Source organism: Balaenoptera physalus, assembly GCF_965194825.1.
Source record: "Balaenoptera physalus genome assembly, chromosome: 3".
NCBI lineage: Eukaryota > Metazoa > Chordata > Mammalia > Artiodactyla > Balaenopteridae > Balaenoptera > Balaenoptera physalus.
This window is the reverse complement of record NC_138890.1, coordinates 55,559,729-55,576,658: the sequence shown is the minus strand read 5'-3', so window position 1 is coordinate 55,576,658 and position 16,930 is coordinate 55,559,729. Positions and strand designations below refer to the sequence as shown.

Below are 16,930 nucleotides of genomic sequence, written 5' to 3'. Positions count from 1 at the left end.
TAAAAAAAAAAAAACTTAAAAAAAAAAATGATTGTTAAAAAAAAAAAAAAAAAAAGAAAACTCAAACGGAGAATTTACTGGCTTATATAATTGAAATGTGAGTTCCAGAAGAGTCAGACTTATTTGTTTCATACAGTGATGAATCCTTAATGCCTTTGGTTGTGCCTGGCACAGATCAGGCACTCAACAGAGCATTTAGAGTTGGATCCAGTAGGTTGGATCCAGGGTCTCAAAAGATATCTTCACAATTCAGCATTACCCTACCTCTCTGTTCTGCACCATGGTTTATACCCTGCCAGATTACATTGCCAATGGCAAAAGGCTTCTCTTTTTCATCATCTCCCCCTATATACATCAGAATGAAGTCTCATTGTCCTGGCCTCAGTCACATGCCACCTGTGAACTAATCACAGAGGCCAGAGTAAGAAAATGTTCAATTGGCCAACACTGGGTCACGTAACCATTTCTGAATTTTCAGGAAATCAAGCTGAACTATGTGGACTAAAATAAAGGAAGGAACGTCTCCCCAAAATGAAGTTTAGGGTCTTTCACGATTAATAAAAACAGTAGAAATGACACTGGAGAGGTAAAAATCAGCAAGTGCCCACTGCACAGAACACAGTTCTACACTGATATAACATTTTCAGCTTTTAACATTCTTAACCACCAATTTCCTCCTTTGATCCCTCAAGGATGTCACCAGAACAACACAAGCTTTATCTTTACAAGTAAGAAACTGAAACTGAAGATCAGAGAGGGTAAGTGACTTGCCCAAGATCACAGAGTAAGGCAATAGACAGCCAGGACTTAAAGCCAGAGTTTCCATTTTTGCCCAATGCCTTTTCTCCTGGGCCCTGGAAATCTATGAAATATGAGAGGGTGGGGAATAACTAGCTTTCTCAAGAGCAGACAGCCTTTGAACTGAGGAACCTATGTATAGGTAGCACTTCTATTGTGAGAATGTTTTATTTTCCTTAAAATAATCCATGTAATTAATTTAGCTCACCTTATTAGCTAAAGCAACATCTTACTGCCTTTACCATTTGCAGTCACAGTGCTGATTAGTGCCTTTCATATCCTATTTAGGAAAGGATGTTGTATGTATTACCATGCCCTCCATGTAATAAGTTTGACATTTCAGATGGCAACAAATGGCTAGAAAATTGGCCCCTTGTGACTAATAGCCCAGCAGCATTTACATATAATTATTCTGCCTGAGAATTTAATTTTGTTGGGCACAAAAATTATACTGAGTGAAGAGACCCAGAGCAGTGAACCCTGGACTCAAGTGGTAGACATTAGCATGAACACTGGATTCTGGAATATTCTTTCCAATACTTAAAGACAATTCCCCATGGCTGAGTGTATTTCTGCAACAAATTTAGATAATGCTTCACTCTGTGTGGCACTAATTACTCTTCAAATGTTACAAGTGGGCTCTTTTTTGGTCCCCACACTGTCATTTTTGTCATCATTCCATAGCTCTGATTGCCTGCCTCCTGAGTCATGGATCATGAATTAACAGTTTTCCCTGGATATTTGCACTGACCCTGCTCTTTCCAGTTAAAGGCCTTGTGATCCTGCTGGCTGAGGAGGGCAACACAGTCACCATTAGCCCCCTCTCTCTTTTTTTGGATAAGTTAAGAGAATAAAGTCCAGAGAGATTCAGAGACTTAGTCAATGACATATAACTAGACAAGGAGAGTGGAGGTATCTGATTCTCTAACTATACTGTTCCTCTCATGATGTGCTCATTTGTCCATTCAACTTACATGATTACTGAGCGTCTACAATGTACAAGGCATTGCATTATGTATGGAAGTACAAAGGTCAACTAAAGGAATAAGGAATCTGCTTTCAAGAAACTTATATTCGAGTGGGAGACAGAAAATAAGTAATCAAATTAATATATTAAAATTTCCAATTTGAGATAAGAGCTATAAATAAAATGATATGATAGAAAGTACCTGGCAGTGGGGAGAAGTACTGATTCAGACTGAGCAGTCTGGGAAGTGTTCTGGGAAGAGAGATTTTTAAACTGAGAACTGAAATATAAGAAGGAGCTAGCCAGAGAAAAAACCAGGGAGATAGCATCAGGGGTAGTAGAAACCTCAGGAATAAATGTCCTACAATCCATGTAGAAAAGGATGAGTTACTTGCGTCAATCAAAATGAGTCTGATGTAACAATTGACTCACTTTTGAGAAGTAAATTCTCTCTTCCTATGAAAAGGCTGAAATTGTAGACTTACAACAATTATATAAGAAAACTTTCTCAAATTTTCAGCTATAAGATGAATAAGGTCTGATGATCTAATGCATAACATGGTGATTATAGTTGATAACACTGTATTGTACAACTGAAATTTTCTAAGAGAGAGAACTTAAATATTCTTACTTTAAAAGAAGATAAATATGTGAGGTGATGGATGGGAGGAATTAACTAGATGGTGGATGGGAGGAATCCTTTCACACTTTGAGTATATTACAATTTTATTTGTCAAGTATACTTCAATAAAACTGAAAAAAAAGAAAGAATAAATGTCCTAGTACACAAAAGAGCTTGGAATGTTCTAAGAACCTGCAGAAGGCTTATGCGGCTGGTGAATGGTTTTCAGATATAGTTTGTATACAGGACTGGCAACTTGCTAATGGAAGGAACACAGAGAAAGAGAGGAAGGGAGAGATCAGGGAGTTCTCCTTCACTATGACCTTGAGAAGCCGAGAACCTGGGACTTCCATTGATTAAAATGAGAAAGTCAGCAAGAGAACAGGTTGAGGTGTCATTTGGGAATACGAATCCCATTTTGGGCATGTAAAGAGATTCCTGTAAAACAACTAATTCAAGACATAAAAGAGGTAGTTCGCTACATAGGCCTAAAACCGGAGAGATCTCTGCCTTCACTGGGTTTGCAGTGTTGGCTGAGATTGAAAACCCTTTTATAGTAGTCAACATCTGATGATGTCTAGACTTTAAATGGTGATACTTCATATGACTTAACCTAGGGAATATAAGCGATGGCTTCCATCGCTGCCCTTTCCTCTCCATTACAGGAAAGATACTGGACAAATAGAGGAACTGGTTATGATTCTCAAGCAGGTATTTTTACCTTAGCAGTAATAATGGAATCTTTTCTTACTCTAGGGAAGTAGAGTGAAACATGGGCTTTGGAATCGGGCTGCATAGGTTTGAATCCTAACTCTGAATCTCACTTAACTCATCCATAAATTGGGGATCATCATACTTAAGTCATAGAGTTGTTGAGCTGTTTAAATTTAAGTGAAGTATGTTCAGTGTCAATGGCACCTTACACGCAGTAAGAGCTAAATAAATATCCATCATCATTGTCAGTCATTAATTCTGGCTATTGATCTGATTTCATAGATAACTGTATTTGAAAGAGCTCTTATTTGCAAGTGACAGAAAATGAACTAAAAACTCACTTAAACAGAAGGGAATATATTGGATCGTAACTGAAAAAGCTAAGGGCATAGAGATCAGACTAATGATGTCATCAGGAAGCTTTTTCTGTGTTTCTTTGCTCTGCTCCCTTTTCTATTGCCTTAATCCTCGGGCTGACTCCTATTCAATAGTAAAATGACCACCAGAAGCTCCAAAATGACTATTGCTTCTGCCAAAACCCCAGGATTTTGCAAAAAGACCATTTCTTTTTCAGTGGTTCTGATTAAAGTGCTGAGGCTGGGTCCCATTTTCAGAGTCCTTGAACCAAACAACGTGGCCATGGAGATAGGGGAGAGAAGATTTTTCAGCCCCTTGTGAACCCAGAGTGGAAGACAAGTAGTTTCCCAATGAAAATTAAAGTGTAGTTACCAAAGGAGATGTGATTTCTGAAGATGCTTTAAAAAGAAGAGAGTTCTTAAGTACCAGTAACAAACCAACTATCAGAAGAAGCTAGCACATCAATAGATGATAAAAGTATAATTTGGTAAAGGCTAAGTCACATATGGTCAGAGAGTTAAGTACACTCAGAAGAAGATGCAGTCAACTTAGCTAAAAGGAATGGGGAAATATCAGGAAAAAATTTGGCCACCAGAAACAGTATAACTGCAGTTTAGAATAAAGTAGCTATCTATTCCTCAGCTCTCCTACTTCTGGGCATCCCTTCCCCTTGAAGAAGCTATATTTACAAAGTCATTGACTGTTAGGAATTGAAATGCTTACTCTGCATCAGCGATGGATGTAACTTCTTCCTCTTCGCCTGGAAAAAGGTTGGCACGTTGACCACATCTGATTCCATACCCGACCCCCTTTTATGTGCTATACCAAGAAACTTGGTTATTTTTGATACTTCCCTCTCCCTCATCCACTACATCCACTCAGTCACTAAATCCTGCCATGTCACTTCCTAATTATGTGTCATAAGCAATCACTTTACTCCACCTGCACAGCCAACTCCACTCCAAGCCAGCATCACCTCTAACCCAGACTATTGTAATAGAAATCTAGAGCCAGGGATATCCTTTAGAAACACAAAGCAGATACTGTTATTCCACTGCTTTGGTCTCTTTGGTGACTTCCTCCATACTCTGAAGAGAAAAATTAAATCCCTTCAATAGCCGACTAGGCCTCTATATGATCCAGCCCCTGCCTATCTGTTCAGCCTCAACTCATGATATTTTCATCCTCATCTTCTAAGTTTCAGATATGTTAACCCTTCCCACTTTTAAGTTATTTTTAGTTTCTTCCAACCTCAGGGAGTTCATTTATTCTGTTTATTCTTCCTACCCCCAACCTTGTCCCCTTTTTCTTCTTTATCTTATTAAATTCTATGTATCACTCAGATAAATGATTAGTTACCACTTCTTCAAGAATTTCTTTCTAGAGCCCCCCCAGACTAGAGGAGTTCCCAGTATAGGCTCTAACACCTCCCAGTATTTCCCCTTCACAACAATTATCATTATAATTAAAGAATCAGACTCTCACTGGCCTATTAACTCCCTGAGGGTAAGGACTGGGTTGTCTTGACACATCCTTGTATTTACAATGCCTAGAACAGGGCCTGCCATGCCTCCCTTGCTTGATGAATATTTGTGGAATGGATGCATGAATTTTTGACACTGGTCTGCCCCCCTCTGGATAGAGCAGATCACTGTTTCAGGGTAGGTTCATTTGCAAATGCCTAAAAATAAAAATGAAATGCAAACAAAATGTTCCTTGTTAGAATGAAGCTGCTGAGAAAGAGCAGTTTAAAAAGCTGATTCTGAGAAAAAGAACATGGAAACCTAATACTCCTTAAATAGCTTCTTAAATACAGTCATCAATCAAAAGTCATGTCTTTGTGGATCTTCATTACCTGGGGAACCTATTGAAAAATGCACAGCCCTTTATTGCAAAACACAGAACAGTGCCTTGAAAAGAATTTACAGAAATTGAGGATTTCAACAGACACAGCTGAGACCAAGAAGTTAAAATCCTGTTGTCAGCGAGAGGCAATAATCGAAGTCACCCAACTAAATACTATTTTTGATAACATCTTGGCCATCTAAAAATATTAGCTGGAGGCCATGATGGAAAAGCTACTAAGCTGGCACTTTTCAGCACACAGAGAAACAACAATCTACCTCCTGGGCAGTGAGTCAGGAGCTTGAATAGAAAAGCCATCGGTTACTAAGGCTGTGCAATGTCCTGTTGGGAACTTTGAAAGAAACAGAAGACTCGGGTCATGACCATCAAATCCCCATGCTCAGATCAAAAATTAAATATTAATTTAGATCAAACCACCCTGCTGTCTTCAATGCTGAATTCAGCTTATTGTTTGTTCTGCTGGATTGTTTAATCAGACTGGATTCTGTCAAACCAGATGTGTATAAGGTGCTAGAGACGAAAATATATCAAAGGACACAATCAACTAGAGCCAGACAGAGAATTCTGCAAGGCCATGTGGTAAAGCAGAGGATGCCTGGAAGGCATTAGGAAGGGAGCAGGAAGGGAGTGCCCAGAGTCAGCTATTTAGACTGAATTAAAAGGGACTTGGTCAAAGACATGGAAAACATGAAAGTGGCAGCAATGGTGGTAACAATAATTAGCGTGATCACGATCATTGAGGATCTACAAAGCATTGTCTCATTTAACCAGCAAGATGGCTCAGAGACAGGAAGAAATATAGACATGAATTGAGTCACTTAATTTGGTCAAGATAAATGATAGTAGGGGAGTTGAATTATTTAGGAGTTGGGAATAACCATGCTCCCCACTCATAAGGACATCGTATCATTCTTGCCCTTAACACCTGTATTTTAGAGCCTTCACTGGGTCCCCATGTCTCAAACTGTCTGTGTCTTGACTTCAGAGTCATCTGTTATTGCCCACACCCTACCTGGCTGAACTTCTTTCCCACTGTTTCTCAGTACTTTCCCATCCACACTCAAGTACCATCAACATGACCCAGTCATTCACACCTCCACATCTTCACCACGCCAGCTCCCCAGCCTACTGCTCTCAGCCCTCTGCCCTCTGCCCACCAAGGCTTAGTTCAGATACCATTTCCTCCAGAAGGGTTTTCCTGACTACTTGTTCCTCTTTGTTTTCTGAACAACTAGAATATTACATTTTTAAGCATATAACTATAACACATTCTTAGATTTTGTTTCAAGTGGCTTCGTGTTTTCATATATGTTTGCTTTTGCCTTTAAACTAGACAACTTCAGGGCAGAGACAGTGTCTTATGTCCCTTTGTTGTCCCCAGGTGGTTCATTCTGTGTGGAGCTCAGAATAGTGCTGAACACACTTGTTCTTTGATCAATCCCGCTTCTTTCCATCATGGGTGTGTGTTGAGAAAAACCTTAGGGGGACAGTTTAAAATCTGCAGGCTTGATACAACAGAATTTCAGGACTAATTTCCAGTCATTCCCTTGACAGCTGCCTGCATAATATCCAGTTCATTATTTTTTAAAGTCAGTTTATATTTTAATGCAGCAAGAGAATATTGGACAGCTCCCAAGAGTAAAATTATCATCAAAGAGAAACTCTCCACTTTAAGACTAAGAAAAACTCAAGCTATTTGGGGTAGGTAAGGGGGCAGGGAGAAGAATGAATGATGATTGGTCTCAAAACAGCTCTTGCTGGAAAAGCAACACACAGATTGGAAGACCTGGGCTCCGTTCCTGCTTTTCCAAGCTGCCCTTTGACCCCCAGAACACCAGTCAGCAGCTTTCTGAGCATCTAATTAAGGACAGTATCTCACCACTTGCATGCATAGTGTTCTAATTCTGTTCATTCTACATTCTTATTCATACACATATCCTTCTCTGTGGTCTCCTAACTCCAACCTTACTGCCTTTAATCCACTTGCCTTCCTAGATACAGTATAACTTCCCTATAAAGTAACATAATCACATCACCTGCCTTTTGAAATCCCTCAGTGACTCTCCATCACTTTAGAGATAAAGTCCATACTCATTAGCTTGGTGTATAAGGCCCTTTATGGTCTGTTTCTTGTTTACATATCCGACTTCTTCCCTCTCCAATTCTGCTTTGACTCCAAAGCTCCAGTTACACTTAACTTATTTTATTTACAGCAGCTCACATTTGCACTATCTCATCTCCAAGTTTTCACGCATGAAATTTTTATCAAGAACGCTCCACCCACATCCAAACCTTCAACATAATAACTTTTTATTCTTTGGACCTCAACTTTGACATCTTTTCCTCCCAGAAGTTGTCCTGACTCCAGTTCTAAGTTAGATGCCCAGCTAATGTTCTCAATATACAATCTATATTTTCCCCCACTGTGGCATAGATCACACTGGGTTGTAATTCTCATTCTAGTTACTTGTCTGCATCCCATCAAGATTGTACTTTCCTTTTAGGTAGAGACTACATCTGTCTTTTTGACTGAGGTATTTCCAGAGCCTAAAATGGTTCTTAGTCCACAGTATAAATGCTCAGTAAGTAGTTTGGAAGGAAGGGAGGGAGGGAAAGAGGGAGGGAGTGGGGAGAGAGTCAGGAAATAATCAAAAAAGGAAGGGAGGGAGGAGAATAAGGGAAACTATGATCATTTCTGGGGCAAACAAATCAATGCCACAGATTTTCAAAATATGTAGCCATTTCCTGGGTGAGAAGAAAATGAACCTGCCAGTTTCTATCATGAAAAACACTAAAACTCCCAATGGGAATGAAGTGTAGATATGAAGTTTCTAGATCTTAAGCAGTTGTTCTCTTTAGCAAAATATGTGCAAATTGATACTAAGTTCTGTAGGTGTGAACATGGAATACTAATGTTGCCAAAAAGAGATTTATTTTGAGATCTGAGACCCCTGAGCTAGAGGCATATAACTTATTTACTTACCAAGCATGGAATTTCATTTGAATTGGAAAGAGATAACCTCAGAATCATGGTGCATATATTTTGCTACAATAAAAACAAACAAACAAAAAAGAAAAAAAACAAAACAAACATGCTGCAATATGCCTCCAAGAGATTCATGACATATGTTATTTAGACCACTCCAGGAGGAGACTGTTGGCAGAATGGCTAGAAAAATCCCTGATTGAATGAAATGATCAAGTCAAAACTCACATTCATCATCACTTCACAGTCCATAAAATGTTTTCAAGTGCATTAGAGCATCTGTTTCTCTCAAGAACAGATCATTCTACTCTCTTGCTTAGATCTCCCAATGGTTTCCCCTTGTTCTTAGAATAAAATTCAGAAACCTTATTATGACCTCAAGGTTCTACATGGTCTAGCCCTTGCCCTCTGCAACTCTCCAGCTTCATCTTACCAATTCTACTAAAAGAAGTCAGTCTGCAAACTGTTACTGGGATATGATGCATTATGGATGCCAGGTTATACATCAACTACATAACTAAGCATACTGTTACATTCAGCTGACTTTTTTTTAGAAAAATTTTCTCAATAAAAGAATAATTGCATTGATTTACACTCTTATGCAAGCTCCTAAGCTTGCTGCAGACCAGTAACAGAGACTGTGGAGATGGACTAGTCTATGGACCACATGTTGAATAGCAAGGCATACAGCCCTCTCGCCTCGTGTCAATATCTTTTAGTAACACGGGTCTTCACTCTCTAGAAGCACCCTTTTTGGTGACCTCTCAACCTTCAGCTCTCAGATCTCCATCACCTCCTTAGAGAGGCTTTCTCTGACTACCCTACCTAAAGCAGCACCCTCCACCTCCAATCCAATTGCTTCTCTATTTTTTTCATAGTACTTATCATGATTATCATTTTGTTTTCTCTGCTCATTTATTACATGTCTACCACTACTACCTCTCCCCTAACAAAACGAAATGTGCTTGGTGCATAGTAGATACACATTAAGTATTTGTTGAATGAACAGTTTAACAACCTTGTGAGATAGGAGTTATAATTCCAATTCTATAATTGAGAAAATTGAAGTTCAGGGAATTGAAATGTCTATTAAAGTGTCAATCTTTTACAGTTTTGTTTTGCTTTAGAGTTAAGAAAGCACTTTCATAAATATGAGCTCTTAATATTGTGTATTAAGTACTACAGCATCTGTGGTGAGAAGTAAACCAACGTTCAAAGAAAACTAGTGACTAGTCCAGCATCATTCATAACTAAGTGATAAAGGTCAAGAAAACAAAGCCAGGTCTTCTAAATCCAAGATTAGTGTCTACTAAAGTAGATAACATGACCGTCTAAGAGTGTTTTAGAAGGTTCTCCAAAAAGTGATATACCTGTTTTTAAGGAGATGCAGGCTTTATTGGAGGTGGTGGTAGCAGGGTGTTAAAGGAGATGGAGGAAGTCTTGATTCTGCTTTCCTTGATTCTGGGCAAATGGTTCAACCATCTGAATTACTATCAGTAAAATAATAGTAATATCAATTATTTCCCAGAGTTACTCTAAGGCTTAAACAAAAGTATGGAAGCAAATGGTGAATGGTGTTTGGCAAAGAGTAAATGCTCAGTTGCAGTAGATGCTATTTACCTTCCCTTTCTTTTTTTTTTTTTTCCACCTCTATATTGAAAAGCAATGGCCATGACCATCATCACTGTGTTGTAATATATAATTCACTTCAGGGAGGACTGCTCATAGAAATGATTATTTCTCAGTCTACAGTGGGGAGTAAATTATATTCAGCCTCATGGACATGGACAGATGTAGATAAATGCTCTCAGAAACCTCATGCTTGGTATTGGTTTTACCTTCACTGCATACTGCTGGTGGTATTAGAAAAGGCCTTCACAGGTGGGTCAGGTCAGTTCAGAAAACTTAGACTCCAGCTGTCAAATACTACCACAGGTCTAAAGGGCCAGAAAAATGTTTCACTTTTGTGTCTCCAAAGCTTTCCTTAATGTAGTTCATTAAATTTATAAAGGCTCATTGGGCACCAGGCTTCTGATTCTGACACAGAACCAGATTAATGGTCACAGACATGTCCCTTAATCTTGGTTTCCTCTGCTCTTCATGGAGGTTATAATATACACCATGCCTACCCCTTTAAAAAAGGTGCAGTGGGGATCAGGTGTCTTTATAACAGGATTCCTTAACCTAAGGTCTATGGCTATTCTTCACAAATCCTCAGCCCCCTGAAATTGTGTACAAAATTGTGTGTGTATGTGTTTAACAATGTGTGTTTATTTTTAAAGCATGTGTCCTTAGCTTTACTTGGATTTTCAACTCTTTGAATCTTTATTCAAAACAGATTAAGAAGAAAAAATTTAAACAAAAACAACAAAAACATACAAACAAACAAACAAAAAACAGGTTAAGAACAGACTCAGAGATTTTTTAGCCACTGCCTTGTTTTGAGTGGAAGATGTCTACCACTCCACTAAGACCTCAAAGTTCTGAAAACTTACTTATTAGTTTCAAAGGTACTTTGTTATTTTGAAAATTAGATTATGGGTTTTGAAAGACATAAGAAATTTTCTGATCAATGATGGGGTCAAATATTTATGTATAAGAATGTTTATTAAATTTGTATTCATAAACCAAAAGGCAATTAGGAAACAACCTAATGAGTCAACAATGAGAAGATAGCTAAATAAGTATTCTATCTATATAAGGGAGTACAGCCAACAGAAACTATCGTTTCAAGGATCTTTAATGATATAGGAAAACTTCCAACGTGCGACATTAGCTTAAAAATCAGAATATAAAATTGTACAGACAGTAAAATTCTAATTTTGTTTTAATATTTAGACATATTTCTCAGCTGAGGGCAATTTTGCTACTCAGGGGATATTTGGCAATGTCTGGAGACTTTCTTGATTATTACGACTGGGTGGGGGGAGATTCTGCTGACATCTCTGCTGAGTAGAGGCCATGGATGCTGTAAACATTCTAGAATTCATAGATCATGTCCCACCAACAATTATTCTGTCCAAAATGTCAACAGTGCTGAGGCTGAGAAAGAACCCCTGAAGTGTAGGGTAAATTCTGGAAGAAAATATCCTCTAATTATAACATTTTATCTGTGATTTATTGATTCTATACATTTTTGTATTTAACAAATATTTTGCAAATCATATTTTTCTTTTATAATCTGTTAAAAATAACAATTAAGAAAACTCCAAATTTGCCCTTCCTTTTTGAAGTAAGTCAATAAAGAATGAGGTCAGCATAGAAACAGATTGAAAAATTAGAACATGGAAGGAGGAGGATCAACAGTGTATGAATATGAATTATCATGGGGTTTTATTTCTGCTCTAACTCCTTGGGTAGGGAAATGGGGAAATGCCATCAGCCACCAGGGGTGTTAGGAACAAAAAGCAGCATGCTATTAGGTAATTCAGATACTGATCTTCACCTTGAGTCGAGAAGAGGAAATCACAAGAGGGACAGGAACAAGGACTACTGGGCTGCTTTAAATGAATATCTAAAATATCACCAGAAAATTCAGATGTCCCTTGGGAGATGTGCCCTGGAATCTCCTAGAGACTCAGTGATTTGGAGTACATATAATTTTCAAATTGTACATCCTTCATCTGTTTTTCTTGGCATGTTACACCACAACTGAAAACTCTTGAGACACTACTATTGTCCCTTTAGTCTGAGCAATAGCTTTTTTTATTTTCCATTGATAAGTTCCTTAAGCTGTCTCAGAAAACACTTTCTTTTAATGTAGCAGAAGAAAAAAGAAATGTATATCTCCTTTCCCCATAAAGTCCATTCCTCCACATAAATTTACCATTAATATAGATATTAACTATGATTCCCAACAAACAATTTGACTATTTAATTACCAGTCTAAGTCAGAGACACATATTATTTTAATATGTTTACCTTTTTACTCATAGAGCAAAACTTCCCCTGTTACTTGGATGCACTTTCAGATTTGAAATATCTTTGCCTTCAGATGATAATGATTAAAAGAAAAAAATTAAAAGGTTCAATCATATCTCCAACATCTGCTGGATGCATCCTCTTGCTTCTTCTCTCATTTCTGAAATTTCCGAAATGGAATTTGTAGAAAATAACTGCATAATTACAATTTAACACTTTGAGTTATTACTCCAGCAATGCAAAAATGACCAAGAGTCGCCACAAGTTGTGTTGATAGCAACAACCTGACTGCAATCCTCTATCATTTTCCAGTCTACTTGGTAATGTCTCTCAGGCTGGGCCAGTGATTTCAATGAAGGATCCTGGCTGGTCACACCGCTACCATGCACACCACCCTAATCACAGCAAATTGTCCTCATTTATTATAATGGTAAGACATACAACATATATCTGGATATTTCTAGTGGATAGATTCCAAAATAAATGAATCTACCCTATTAGCATATTAACTTATAATGCATAAAAAATGATTCTGATTGAAATGCAAACTTTTTATTTTCTACACTTGGTTCCAATTTGCCAAATTTTCTTGCCCTCTCTTACCCTCCCCAGGCTCCTGTTCCAGTTTTACAAGTATGTGCTATCTTTCCTGTACCAGGACTCTGCTAGGTACATCACAGACATCATTCATTCATTCATTCACTTCACAAATATTTTTGAGTACCTACCATAAACAATACCTCTTTAATCTTCACAAAAATATACAAAGTGGGAATTATTTACCCCATTTTACAGATGAGAAAATTAAAATTACAGAAATTTAAATAAATTGTTCAAGGTCACATAGATACCAGAAGTACAACATGGATTTAATTAATCCACAGACTCCAAAGTCCAAGCTTTCTATTACACTATACTACTACCTCCTAAGACCACACTGCTAGCAGTTCTATGATATAATATTAGAGATAACAATAATATGTCTTTGTTCAAATAAGCTCCTTCAAAAATGTTTCTTATCCCACAACTAAAGATTTATTCCTCTTCACTGCAGGATGATCTGTCTTTAACAAATAAAAAACTCTTACAAGTGAAAGAAGCTATTCAGTCATTATTACTTAAATGTGAGTGACTTCCCAGACCTTCTTGTGAGACCAATGGATCATGGAAAAAGAGAGAGAATGAGCGTTAAGGGTGCATGAATATAAGTAAAAGAAAGTGGTGTGAGAGCACAAGAAAATAATTTCTGGGCAGCATGAAAAATCAATTCATCCTATTTTCAACGTGACCTGAGATTTACCCTTTCTTTTATTCTATTATTGGCCAAGAGATTAGATAGATAGGTAATAAGAAACAATATGTGTGTTTGGAATTGATTGGTTTAAATCTTTTCCCTACTGCTTGTTGACTGTATATTCTTGGACAAGATATTTAACCTCTAAGTTTTAGTTTTCTCATTTATAAAAGGGAAATGATACATCCTATCCCACTGGATGGTCATAAAGATTAAATTATAGAGTATATGCTTAATAATTGCTATTCTATAAGTAGCATTTAGTAAATGACAACAGTCATTAGAAGATGGAGAAATGTAGACGAGATAAGAACAGTGTCAGGTGGATTCAATGCAGATGAGATAAGAGTAGTGTCAGGTGGATTTGGTCACAGGACTTCATCTAAAAGATACTGAAATTTAATGCTCACTAAATATTCTTGCAGTCCTCCATATTTTTAACTGCCTTATGGTTAGATTGGGGTCATAAAACTAGTTCCAGCCAGTGAACTATGAGTAGAAGGACATTCAGTAAGCTTGAAGCATAAGTGAAAAATAAAATTTGGTATGGAAAGTCACTGAGATGTCAGGGGTTAATTGTTACTGCAGCACAACTTAGTCTAACCTTACTAATAAACTGAATTATTGTCATCCTAGAGTAGAGTCTGTAGTAGTGTGCGTCAGGAGTCCATCCACAGCCATGCCCAAAGTAACATTATTATCAGTCACTGGACGATCATTAGCAGCTGATCATATTTAAGCATGACAAAAAGCTGGGAGGAGGAGCTGATAAGATAGATGATAAATATCAGGCTCCAGAAAGATCCCAGAAGACTGAAATTATGATCCAAACTGAATACCACAAAACTTAATTTGAATAAATGTCATCTTACACATAGCTCCAAAAAGTCAACTTCCCAAATGTAAAATTGGAGAGGCAAGATGGGGCAGCGGTGTGAATGTGGAATTCTGAAGGATATTACCATGTCAGTAATTGTTCAGTAAAAGTACACATTGTGACTATAAATGTTATTTTAATCTTACATTAAAACATATCCTAAATAAGTCATTAAAAGTCCCTTTATTTTATGCTGGCCAAACACTCCTTGAGCACAGGAAGCCACCTTCTTTATCTGAGGATATTAGGTTCTGAAGAAAAGTCCACTTAAAAGTAATCCACATCACTAATTATTAGAGAAATGCAAATCAAAACTACAATGAGGTATCCCCTTACACTGGTCAGAATGGCCATCATCAAAAAGTCTACAAACAGTAAATGCTGGAGAGGGTGTGGAGAAAAAGGAACCCTCTTGCACTGTTGGTGGGAATGTAAATTGGCGGAGCCGCAATGGAGAACAGTATGGAAGTTCCTTAAAAAACTAAAAATAGATCCAGCAATCCCACTCCTGGGTATATATCCGGAGAAAACCATAATTCGAAAAGATACATGCACCCCAATGTTCACTGCAGCACTATTTATAATAGCTAGGACATGGAAGCAACCTAAATATCCATCAAATGGATGAATGGATAAAGAAGATGTGGTACTATACATATATACAACGGAATATTAGCCATAAAAAAGAATGAAATAATGCCATTTGCAGTGACATGTATGGACCTAAAGACTGTCATACTGAGTGAAGTAAGTCAGACAGAGAAAGACAAATATCATATGATATCACTTATATGTGGAATCTAAAAAAATGGTACAAATAAACTTATTTACAAAACAGAAATAGAGTCACAGAGGTAGAAAACAAACTTATGGTTGCCCAGGGGAAAAGGGAAAGGTGGAGGAGGGATAAATTGGGAGATTGGGATTGACATATACACACTGCTATATATAAAATAGATAACTAATAAGAACCTACTGTATAGCACAGGGAACTCTACTCAACACTCTGTAATGACCTATATGGAAAAAGAATCTAAAAAAGAGTGGATATATGTATACGTATAACTGATTCACTTTGCTGTAAAGCAGAAACTAACACAACATTGTAAATCAACTATAGTCCAATAAAAATTAATTTAAAATAATAAATAATAAAAGTAATCCATTTCAAAGGGTGTGCTAAAATTTTCCATGTGCCCTCACCACTTCTACTCTCCATCTTTCTGCACCCTGCTCTGTGCCAAAGAAAATGGATCTATTTGCACTCAGGCTTCTAACTAGTTTTGGCCATTTGGAGGCACTGGCAGGAGATGAGAGGACAGGAGGAGAGTGAAGTAAGAGTGTTTATTTTCTGGCTTCCTCCCTGTGTGATCACCATGAGCTGGCTGTGTCCCCATTCCCTACCAAAGATGGCACTCTCCGTACAATACTCTGAGTTCAAGTAACTGCTCTCTCCAACTGATTCCTCAATCCTAGGAAAGGCTGTGGTTTCCCACTATTGCTCGCCCCAGGGTACTGTATTATCCCTTGGAAGTTTCTCTAAAACCTCTCCAGACCTTTGTAAATAGTAAACTCTCCTCAACTACCAGTTTGACTGTGCCTTCTGCTTCTGGCCAAAACCCTGACTGATACAAATTAAGCAAAATGTCATAGTACATAGCAAACAAAATGACAGTTTGATTAGGGATTTTATGTTGAATAATGAAACTGAACATAAGGAAAATAAGTTTATCTTATGTATACTGAATTTATGTTGTAACTGCAACTTTGTACCTTTTTAGAATAAACAAAGAAAAACGTAGCCTTTTGTTTGTTTTTGGTGTAATTTAACCAACATAATTTTGTGTCATTACTGTAGGATGACCTTCATTTTTGTTTAAAATTTCCTCACAATTATAAATCTTTGCAAAAAAAAATTAATTGTCTATTACAATTTTCAAAAAGACATCTCCTGATCATATTTTCTTCAAATCATCCCCTTTGAAGCACATATTATCCTCTACTTTTTTTTTTTTTTACTTTAATGGATATAATCTTGTCAAATTCTCCTTTTTCAACAGTTGTCCATGTGATTGGAATAGTTCTCCAATTTCACTTTAATGAATTCATAAAATTCTATTTTGCATAGTTTTCAATTTGATTTTGCAATTAATTTGCATTGGACAAATGGTTACATCAATTATAGTTAATTAGTGAATATTATGTTATGACCATTGTGCTTCCCTATACAACTCTGTAATTGCAATGATTGATATGAGTCCTGGACAAATGAGAATCACTGTCTAGTGTGATTCATTCTGAGTGTGAAACTTTGAGAGGGACAAAACAGCAGCCTACAGAGAGCCAGGTCCTTGTGGATGAAGGTACTGCCAGTATTAAAGCTCTTCATCTTAGCAGTTATCATCCCACAAAGACCCAAAGACAAACCAAAAGAAAACAGATTTCAGCTAAGAGAACTTTAGGGAGCATTCTATGCCACATGGCATCTACTATGTATGGGAGTCAAACAATGATTTAGTCCTCCATGC

At 37.3% G+C, this 16,930-nt stretch overlaps 1 long non-coding RNA gene across 1 annotated transcript in view; it reads right to left on the bottom strand.

Moving 5' to 3' along the window:
• LOC309657217 overlaps nt 1-16,930 on the bottom strand; it is a 57,827-nt gene that overhangs the window by 23,910 nt on the left and 16,987 nt on the right. The window contains exon 1 of the long non-coding RNA XR_014261714.1: nt 68-16,930. This exon is cut by the window's right edge and continues 16,987 nt beyond it. This is a non-coding gene — a long non-coding RNA (uncharacterized lncRNA). The remainder of the gene's footprint in view (nt 1-67) is intronic.